The sequence below is a fragment of the Pelecanus crispus genome, chromosome 6 (genome assembly GCF_030463565.1).
Source record: "Pelecanus crispus isolate bPelCri1 chromosome 6, bPelCri1.pri, whole genome shotgun sequence".
NCBI lineage: Eukaryota > Metazoa > Chordata > Aves > Pelecaniformes > Pelecanidae > Pelecanus > Pelecanus crispus.
In genome coordinates this window covers 28,544,979-28,554,539 of record NC_134648.1, presented here as the reverse complement: position 1 = coordinate 28,554,539, position 9,561 = coordinate 28,544,979, and positions in this window count along the sequence as shown.

Genomic DNA, 9,561 nt, shown 5'->3' with positions numbered 1-9,561 from the left:
GTCATGTTGACCATGAACTCTCTGTATTTTCTTTCATGGTCTGCAGTGTTTAGTGGAAGAGCCACAGGAATTAGTTTGTGCTCCCGTGATTCTAGCAGTATTTTACCAATGTACTGTTTTCAAAAGGTAACACTTTCCACAGGTCCCAGGCCCTGTATCACAGCCACCCTCCTAACGGCTGAAAGGACAACCTGTGCTTTTCCAGTTCCAGCTGGCACAAAAGCATCACCACAGATAGACAGCCACCCTAGGTCAAAAGGTTGTAGTAGTAATTAAATTGCAGTTCTGTGCCAAAAAGTGATAGTGTAAAAATACCACTGTAGATTTCTGTGTTTATCATGCTTCTTTGACTCCACATGTACTCAGTTTGCAGCTAAAAGGTTATCTTTCTTAACCTGCCTCTTTTGCCAAGCCAATGTGAATCAGAGTCAGGACAAGGTCCTTTCTTCATTCCCTGCATTACTACTAGCAATAAAGGGCATACCTGGCCAAAATAGGCCTTCAGCAACACAAGTATCATCCTGTCACATCAGAATTTATGCTCAGGTCTGTCTGACCCGTCTGAACCCAGTGCTTCCAAGACTGTTTACTGTAGGAGGTTCTATTTACTATCACTTGTGATAGCTCTGCAGGGAAAATATGCAGGAACATATGCTTAATTCTAAGATCAACATATGAAACTGATAGAGGAATGAAGCAGCTTTGCTGGGCAAGAAGGTGCCATTTCAACACAGCCATTTTTCTGCCTAGGATGGCACTTTCTATGAGCTCAGGCCCTAGGGCAAATCACTTTATGATGATGGTAAGTGAGCTGAAAGCCAATCTCAGTCAGCAATAAAATGACAGGATAGGATTAAGAAAGAAGTAAGTGGTGATCTATCAAAAATATGGAGTATTTTTGACAAAAGATGTGATGTGGAAGCCAGAGGCTAGAGGGAAGGAAGTAATGAGGATGAAAAACTGGAAAACCACAAGACGGACAAAGAGAGATGAGGGCATCTAAAAGGGTTGGGCTGAGGAGAGCAAATACAAGGACTAGAAAGTCAACTGTAAAAACAAGGAACACTAAGTTAACTATATAAACAGAAGACAGAGATCATTAGAAATTAAGAGGATGAAGGAGACAACAGTGATAAGAGGGATCACAAAGACAGAAGAGGAAGGGAAAACATTCAAGGGGAAAGAAACAGAATTTTAGGGAAAACAGATTAGGGAAAAAACAGTTTTGCATCACTCAAGCATGGAACCCTCCCTCCCCCAATACTAATGAAGACTGTCCCTGCTCATCTAAGAAAAAAAGAAAGCAAAACAACGAAAAAATATGCTTTTTATTTATTTATTTAAGGCGCATGGGAGGTATTTCGCCTTAAGTTGCACTTCCAAGGCAGGAATAGTTTCCTTTTAGGGCATCCTCAGGGCTCTTGTGCTGCGCCATTTAGCAATGTTGTAAAAAGGGTAATCCCACTGGCTGTTCTCAAGAGCACTTTCTAGTGGAAATTTCAACAAAGCAGAGTCATGTGGAGTCATGGCTATTTTGACTTTGTTCTTTTCCTAGAAGACTTTCCTGGGGCAGTAAGTAATTTCTTCTTGACTGCCCACCATCCTTATTTCACTAACCTATCTATCTCAGAAAGACTATTAATGTTTATTCTGTGCTGTGAAAAGCCACTTCTTAATCTCAATTCTTTCTCTTCATATACTAATCATCTTCTGCTTTGTTGAAAATAATATCTATACAAGTGAAGAGCGTGTATACATTAGTCTTTTGACACTTTTCACTGCGAATAATAATTTTATTATTCTGCTTCATGCTCATAATCCATCTTCCTATTTATTGCAGGTCAGTCCTCCTCTCTGACTTTACACTTCAGTCATCTCATCTGAAAGAATTAAACAAAGCAAGATCTGACCTTATGTATGATCTCCCAAAGGTGTATTTGTATTGTACCAGGAAAGATTTAACTGTCTGGCTGCTGCTGTCACTACTGTCATTATATCATGGTGATAACTTCCTAAAGATCAGATGCAGAACATATTCTGCCTGGACTTACCCGGAAAATTTATAAGTACAGTTCCGCTCTACCTGGAAACAGTTTTAGTCTTCATACATCTAAAGCTCCTCTGTGGCTGGTGCATAATACTTTTAACTGCTGGCTGGATTGTACTTGTAGGATTTCAGACAATGCACAACACTAAAATACAGTGGCACCATTTGAACATTTCACGAGCAGGTGAATGTTGTAGGCAAGAAATACTTAAATTGCTAACAGTAACAGGCAGCAGATAATTGGGTGTATGTGTGTGGGGGTGAATGTCTGAAAATGAACTTTCAAACTCTCAAGCAGAAGCATGCCACTTACTTGCTTCAACTGGTATAGGCTGGCTGTAAATTTTGTTAACAGCTGGACTGAAGAAGTGGCACATTCTGAATCCTCAAATTGATAGAGAGACTTGAGAGAACCACCACTTAGGAGGTTCATCACATGTTGTGCTTCTGCACACAGACTATTTAGATTGGGTTCCCGGAAAGAAGTGGTCTCAAAGAAGAAGTGGGCCTGCAAAGAAGGTGAAGATCCTGGCTGGAGGAAAGATCCTAGAAGTGGGGAAAGACCCTGCATATCAGGGAGCACATGGAGACAAATGCTGGGAGGTGCTGAAGGACCTTGGCCAATAATACCTAAGACTGGTAACTGTGAGCAGCTGCACAGCACAAACTGACACAACTTTCTGCCCAGTGTTCCTGGATCAGCAGTGATCTCCCTGCTAGGAACAGGGAAGTGAAGCCCTAGGGAAAGTAATACTGGGGTGAGAGTGAGCGAGTGAGATAAGTAGAGTAAAAGCTCTAAACTCACTGGTTCTTAAACAAACACCAGTATCCAGATCCACTACTGGTTGTGGTTTACTCTGTCTTCCTTGTGAACAGTGAATAAGGGGGATGCTTTTCATAACATATCATTACATTTTATCATTCTTTAAAAACACAATTTCCTGCTAAGGATTCTCAGAATTTTAGCAAACTTCCCACGGAATAATAATTTGTAATATACCATAAATTATGCTTCCTGAACTTAAAAAATAACATAATAGTTTAAATTCTACCTCATAGTAGAATTTATGGTCCTCTAAAGAGGACACTAATAACCAGTGCAGAATACTTTATTACATGTTTAAGTACAGTTGCATCCCCTTGTACCATCCCCTTCGCTTAACATTATAAGCTGGTACACAAAAGGAAGTTCAGAAATTCTATTCAATAGCAGTTGTGTTCTTCTATCTTTTACAAAAGAGATTAAACTGTCAGTAAATTAAATGTTATGTGTGAAATTACCCGCTTTGTCTGTCTCCACATCCTTATTCCTTTTCTAAAAGATACTGTAGATCGTGATTCTCTGATAAGGAAATAGATTTCCAAAGTAGAATGCGGTAGAATAGTAAGACAGTAACTCATGTAAACGCTCTTGAAAGGCTCACACTGAAAACAGACTATACTAAATAATAAGTGTTCTAACTGTAGCTAAAATTTTGGTGAGAGGATCTCAGGTCCATGTAAAGCAGAAAAAAAGAGAGTCACTATTAAATTAAAAGCCCTATAACAAATCTACAAAGGTCACGAAGGAATCCCAAAAAGTGGGGATCTGAGATAGTTGGAAAACTACGTTAATGGTGGAAGTATACAATAGGTTTACCTGTGTAAATGGAGTGCATAGAAATATATCCATCCCTTTAATAAATGCAAAAATCATGGCTCTAAGGTGAATACAAGAAACAAATTTTGTACTGTAAAGTAGGTTGCTAGGACATCCTTCTGAGAACACCTGTATCATACAATAATGGTTTTGGATTAACTGCTGAGCCATATTGTGATATTTATATATCTGGCTATTTAAACCCACCAATTTTGTACACAATCTCTTATTCCAAGAAAAGACAGAAGTGATCAAAAAGGGTATAATGCTTTATCAGTATAGTTGCAACATGGGATAAAAAAATGGGCCATGGTTTCTGAATTCTTAGTCCCTTACCAACCAGGTCAGAGTGAGGGGGAAAAAAAAAAAAAAAAAAAAAAAGTTCATTGGCAGTTCTCCAACCTCTGAAAGAAGAAAAATGCTTCTTGTGCCTAAAGAAAAATGTCACCTGGATTAGAGCAGAGAAAAAAAGGAGAAAATTCCTTCTACCACTGCCATTCTAGATCACTGCCACAATTAGGAGAATTATCATATTTTAATAGTCTACGCAGCTGTCACTATAGGCAAGATCTAATATCTGCAGAACATTTTAAGACAAATCTACTTTTGATTTTTTGAACAAGAACTGAATTGGAAAAAGATAAGATGGGAAACTGGAACACATAGGATTGTAGGTATGGGTGAGGGAAAAGCACCTGCTATTCCATATTCGCTTCTGCAATTAAACATGTTTCTCCCCATCAGCATTTCTTAGGTTCTGCTGCAGTGCTGTGTAATTGAATTTCTATATATCAGGCTCCCTTTCCTCTTGTTTCAGTTGTACTGCAGAACTCTGACATCCCTATCCCAGTTTTCACCCACTATCTTACATAATCTCATAAGAATTTCATCAGTGACATGAATGTCTTCCCAGAAGGCATGTCAGTCTCACAGATCCTTTCCCAGGAAAGGCCATGAGGTTACCCTGAAGCAGTATTTTAAGCAACAAATGAAAAAAATTCTCAGGTTACTGGTGGGGAAAAAACCAAAAGACAACACACACATTTAAAGGAGGAAACAAAGAGGGGTAGGAAAAGAAACAGAAGGAGGAGAGAGTGTGTGAGACTGATATGAAATATTGATTTTAAAAGTTAAATATTTTAAAGCCTTATCTGTCTGAACAGTAGCCCACAGAACTACAGCAATGCCCCTTGATATCCTGGCAGGAATGGGCAAGACTATGTGCCTTAATCTCCCTTCTCTCCCAAGAGATTTTAGTAGATACTATGCTAATGAGATCAGTAGTTACTCCCCTCCAGTCATTGTACATTTCCAAACTAAAAGGCAAAGCTGAGTGAGAACATCATGCAGTATTTGAAGCTGGTTTAGGCAGTTTATACAAAGATAAATACATCAGATTTGTTAATACACACTGCCCTTTTACAGTACCTCATCTCATTGAACTTGGTATGGTTTATGAAGATTCATTACCACAAATGTCATAATCTCAGCAAATCAAATAAGAGGTAGATAATGACTATCTCTATTACACAGATGGCAAAGAAAAAATTTAATAACCTGGTGAAGGCTTTACAGTGAGTTAGAGAGATCAAGGAATAGAACTTGGCAGACTGACTTTCTTCCCTTTGGCACCAGGGAACCAGTAAACAGATATTAAGAACTGCTCACCATTCAAATTAAAAATGCCATACAGGACCTATTACATTCCTAGTGTTCTGCTGGTATTCCACCTTTATGGGTAATGGGGAAGCTTTCAAAACTTTAGAAAATTCCTGAATTAGTTTTAATTTCATGGTAATGCCCTCTGCTGAGAGTACAACTGTGGCAGTATGTGTAAATTGATTATTTACCTTTAGGTTTTCTAATGTCTTATTGGGATGACATATGAATCTTCTTTAAAATGTCCCATTTTCACTGAGCTACTCACTCAGAAAGCTGCTTTTGAAAATCCTCTTGCATATTATTTTACAGTTTAGGATTTTTTGCAGCATGTGGATAAATATGGCAAAATAATTTATAGTGAGATGCTCAGGGAACTAAGCACAACAAGCCAGCTCTAACACAAAGATGGGAAACTCCTTTTTAGTGACAGACAGAAGGATAAGGAATAAAGTAACTAGCCCAGAAAATGCCTGGCTGCTAAGGAAGCCTTTCAATTCCTATATTCCTGTCTCAATTTCTATATTCCTGTCTTAGAATTTGTCTTAAATTTAGTTGCTGCATAATTTTAACTTATTTAACAATAAATGGTAATTCATAGAAAACATGCAAAATTAAATATAAACCTTTAAGAAATATGAGGTATTAATATTTAATGTAATTTGTTTTTTAAAATGCAAGGAAGAAGTGTTTCCCTTCTCAGTCCTTTCCCTAAATCAGGAACAAAATAGTGTGAGAAAAGTAGCAGATTTAGTACTTCTACTTAAAGAAATACCCACTCAGTCTTGCTTTTGGAGACCAAGACAGCAAAGCTCTGATTTTTTTCCATTTAGAAACATAAAGTAGGCTGGCCACAGTTCAGGTGTTTAAATACTTGCAGGGATAAACCTCATTCAGAATTGATGATACTATATAAGGAGTTCCTGTTCTTTGGCCGCGTTATGTGATCTTTCACTAGGAGATGACCTCAGAAACCTGGACAAAATAACCCAGAGGCCAGGGACTGAGCAGCCTTTGACATGTCCTTCATCCTCCTCATGACCAGATGTGATCTCCTCTCATTGAGACTGAGGCATACTGGCAAGGGCTCAAACTGTCAAGCTGTCAAGACAAGTAATACCCATTCAGGAGATAAACAGAGCTTCTGTATCCAAGGCTGGCAGCATAGTACCAAATTCATTTTCAAATACAAGATTAAAATTAAAAAAAAAAACCTTCGCAGACATGTTTTGACTGTAAAATTCAGGATTCCCCACTGCTTGCAGTCCAATACAAAGTGCTTTTCATCTCATTCCAAGATCTACACATGGGATAGTTAATACCTTCTGCCTTAGCTGATATATGGATGAACTCAGATCTAATTAAAGAGGTTTCAGAAATAGCACAGACATAAAAGTCATTCTAGAACTGATTATTCCTAATTGACAAATTATCCTGCCACCTCTGCAGAGTAGGCAACATATCTATTTCCTGTAATTCCACAACTTTAAATAAAGAGTCCAGAAATCAGCTTGCTCAGGGGCAAGACCAATAATTTTGCACTAGGAAAAGACAATAATAAATAGGAGAACAACTTCTACTATGTATCACTTCCTCCTCTAATTAAGACCAACTGGCCACTACCATTCAGAACTATGTTGTAGGTGTGAGATTTGTTGGGTCTTCATTTCTGAGCAGGAGTGGTCTGGAGTTTGGTCAAAGACACTAACTCTACACTATACACTTGCTAGAGCACTCTCTGGGCTGCCTCTAAAGCTATCCACTTGCTAATTCTCAGTGATAAGCTCCGGGTGCAAGCTTTTGTTTAGAATTTACCCAAGGTTCAGTTACTTGCTGTTTGGATGGAGCCAGCTGCATGTACTTTGCACAAATACCTCCACTTTGCCATCTGTCCTTAATCCCATGACAAATATGAGGGAGACAAGATAGATCACCTCTGCCTGCCCCAAGGATAGATGAGATTTCTGTGCACTTTGAAGTCAGCTCTCCTGAGTTTTCTGCAGTCCAAATGTTTGTACATATTACTTTTCATCACCATAAAAAAGCATGTAAATAGAAAGCATCTACATTAGATTCAGTAACACACACACACAATCTCTTGCTGTGTAAATTGGAACTACCTATTGATATCTATATTTCTGCTAGTTCTGCTTCCAAGCCCCACAATGACTGGAGGTCCTGCCCAGTCTAATGGCAATGTGTCTGGAGAAACAGAATGTATTCCTGCTGTCTCATCGCACTGTACCACTGCACACTTTAGGATGAGGTCAGGAAGCCTTATTTTGGAAATTAGCCCTGTAGAGGTGTCTTCTCCACAGTTACTAAGGTGGCAATCCAGTGTCTGGCACCTTGCATAGTCCTGTCCTCCTCTTCCAAATGAGCATGGACAGAGGAAGAACATAACACTGACATTCTCTCCTACCTCACTGCCACCAGGACTAACCTACAGGCCAAGGCACTATCTTAAAGGATACTATAGGCCCATACTCTGGCCATGAACTGGCAAAGTGTTGCTTGGCTCAGCCCAGCTGCACACAGCTAGGTTCTCCTGTGCTCCAAAACCAGGTTGCATCATCCAACTTCTGATGGGGAATGTCCCCCAGCCTGTTTTAGCTCTGGTATCGCGTCCACACTTAATTTGGGAAAGCACTAGTCAGTATGGGATAGCAATACCAAACTGTTAATACTAACCTGCCAATAGTTAAATGTGTGACTGGTGACAAGGCAATGCCCAAACCTACGCTCTCTGGTACCTATGTAGTGATATAAGCATAGTCTCAGATATGAAAACATGGATCCTTCTGATCTGACCTAAGTGGGCATAGTCTTCTGGTTGGCAGTACGAGACTTGTACCATTCAAGGATCGGTCATAAAAATGCTTGCCATGTTATTGGGTTGCTGTATTTCCTCTCTTTCCCCAAATGTTATTAACTCTGAGGATCATAACTAGACTGCAAAAGCACAGAAAAAACCTCATTTGATAGGACTGGTGAAAGAAAAGAGGATAATTCCTTTTTTAAATCGGAAGATTTTTTCCTACCCCCATAGTGAGAGCCAAGGACTGTTTGACTGTGAAATTCATCACACCATTATTGTATTAATGATGAAGAAATGGCAATTATATACCACCGTTAATCCAACAGTCCCAAAGTAAAGGGCAAACAATTAGTAATGTGCCCTGGGGATGCTTCCAGTGGAAGACTGCAAAGAGAAGGACAAATCAATGAAAATTGCTTCTGGCTGTTAACTCAGCTGCTGAGCTTCATCCTCCATCCCTACTGTGCAGGCGAGAGCCAAAGCAATAAAAGGCTGAGGATGGGACCTGAAAAATAGCCAAAAGCAAGGGTTCTCTGGAAGGTTCTGTGTTCTGCTCAGCCTAAGGAATGTTTTCTTTTCTTTTCTTGTATGGTATTCTTGAAGCAAAACCTCCTTTCTAGCTATGACAAGACAGCTGGCTCCATGGTCATTAGGCTAAGTCCTTTAATAGCATCCACAAAATTTAATGTTTGTTTAGCTAAGAGCTATCAGAGAGAACATATTGTCTAGAGAGGGTGCTATTTCCCTACCCTTCCCTATGTGTGAAACAAGCTACATTTGCCTAGTTATCTTTCCATCTGCCTACGTCTTTGGCTTCTAACTGCAGCTTACAACCTTTGCATGTTTTTATGCCTTTGCTGTAAATTTGTCACTTACGTAACAAGTACTGTTAAATAGTTGGGCAGGGTACTGCTTTTTAAGCTTGCTGACAAAGGTATAACATCCAATATCAGAAAACTGGAGTCAGATAAATTCTTGAAATGAGGTACAATATTTTAGCAATGAGAGTAATTAAAAGCTGGAGTAATTTTTCAGGGGATGGGGATTTGCACCTGCATGGAATGTTTAAAGTCAGATTCAATACTTTTCTAAAAAACTGGTTTAATTCCTACTTTTGGAAAAGTTCTACAGCTTGTATATCCTGAAGATCTGGCTAGAAAAAAAATAACACATTCCCTTCTGGCCTTAGAACCTACATAGATTCCTGGGCAGCTAAAATTGGAACCTTTATTTTTAAACTCCATGGAAAGATAGCATTCACAACAAAATACTTCTATGTGCTCATTTATTGTCTCAGTGTTGCCTAAGAAATAACAACTCAGTCGCCAGTATAAATTTTATTGTCACTATTACCGAATGCCACAAATGAGGCCTTAGAAGTTTTGAAACTTTAAAGTC